The sequence below is a fragment of the Etheostoma spectabile genome, unplaced genomic scaffold, assembly GCF_008692095.1.
Source record: "Etheostoma spectabile isolate EspeVRDwgs_2016 unplaced genomic scaffold, UIUC_Espe_1.0 scaffold172, whole genome shotgun sequence".
In the NCBI taxonomy this organism is placed as follows: Eukaryota; Metazoa; Chordata; class Actinopteri; order Perciformes; family Percidae; genus Etheostoma; species Etheostoma spectabile.
The window spans coordinates 356957-358572 of NW_022605573.1; the positions used below are offsets into that span (position 1 = coordinate 356957).

Genomic DNA, 1616 nt, shown 5'->3' on the forward strand with positions numbered 1-1616 from the left:
CCTATACTCATGAGCAGCACTGTACGTAATGCAAAGTCATGCTTCTGATGCATTGTTGCATAGCAAACCCCATGACTCCACACTTTGACCGGAAGGTTCCCTGCTGCGTGACACCGACCATCTGGCCGGCTCACGCGTCCTTGAGGAGGAAAGTCCTCGTGCACTAACTTTGTTTTGCTGCAGGGTTTGCAGTACATAAACACACACAATGCAATTTCTATGCTCTAAATGTTTAAATGAATCATTTTGTAAGCAACAGTATTAGCCGGCTAATGATGACTCGGGGCTCCGGTTATCAGAGGTCCAATATTTGTGTTAATTTTTCCCCACAAAGGTAACAAGATCATCAACCAGAAGCCATTTAACATGACCTCTGTTCGAATACTTAGTATTTTTTATCAAAGCAGGTCCAGGCCTGAACAACTCTGAATTAAAAGTTTAAACCTCCAGACCCTTTTGTCACTTTTCCCGAAGTTCTAAGTCAATATTTTTGGACATTTTTATTGTTGTTTTGACCAGGTTTTTGATGCTTTCTCTGACGTGTTTTGTCACTTTTTTCGGACGCTTTGTCGTATTTTTTTGGATTTTTTCTCTACATTTCTGTCACTTTAAAAAAAAAAAATTCTTAAAATGCTATAAAATGAAATAAAACACCCAAATTCAATAAAAACAGTGAACAGATCAGTTATTTAACTTGTGATGGGTGTTGTAGGGAACCATCCACGTTATTCTTTTTGACAATTCGGTTGAAAGAAACCCAAATTTCTTTTACAGAAACTTTTAGAAAACGGGTCAAGCAGGAGGGTTGTAGGGTCATTTTGTTTTAGTCTTTTTTTAAACTGGGACCGGATTTTCTCATGCAGTCGTGTCTAAGTGACACTGACGTGAACTTACCCAGAGTTGAACTGACTCGTACTGTGGCAGACTTGGTATTGTTTCTTTTGTCTCGGGTCAAACCAGAGACATTTATCAAAGTTTAAAATGTAAAGTGCTTATGGTGTAAGTGTGATGAAGCACCCAGAGGTGTTCGGCTATAGACGACGACAACGGCCAGCTTTCTGACGCGCAGCGCTGACTTCCCAGAAAGCTTTGCGTGCACGTTGAAGTCGCTTGGCGTCACCCATAGGAACAGAGTGGAACATATGGATCGCCACCATTACGCGTTCAGTGTAGCCAAAGCGTCACCCCAATTTTCCACTGGGCGTCTGTGCTGCGTTCTGGGTTTTTTGCGTCTTCCGCCGCACGCCATACCACACGGGGGAGCGTCTCAGAAGCTGAGTCTCTTTATCTCTACAAATACTTCAATTTATTAGTAAATTGAATGGATAGCATTGCTTCTACTTCCTGCCGGGCAGTCCGAACGCCCCACGACTCGCGTGAAGACACACCTGGGACATATCTGGAGTGGAGAACACTCTTCTGGGACGCTTGGACTTAGAAAACTTTAATGTCCCTGAGAGGCAATTTCTTGTCATTTGAGCATTTTGTGAACTTTTATTGTTGACCTTTGTCCACATATGTGAAAGAATCAATGCTGGTGCATTCTCAAGTGTCAACTTGAATGGCTACGACTGATCTTGGGGGGTGGGGTGGGGGGGGTCAAGGTGGAATATATT

General features: G+C 42.8%; 1 protein-coding gene and 1 long non-coding RNA gene across 2 annotated transcripts in view; one reads left to right on the plus strand and one right to left on the minus strand.

Moving 5' to 3' along the window:
• si:cabz01090165.1 (leucine-rich repeat and fibronectin type III domain-containing protein 1-like protein) overlaps window positions 1-1616 on the minus strand; it is a 428959-nt gene that overhangs the window by 31426 nt on the left and 395917 nt on the right. The gene's annotated exons all lie outside the window — the stretch shown is intronic.
• LOC116685727 (uncharacterized) overlaps window positions 1-1616 on the plus strand; it is a 21170-nt gene that overhangs the window by 16211 nt on the left and 3343 nt on the right. The gene's annotated exons all lie outside the window — the stretch shown is intronic.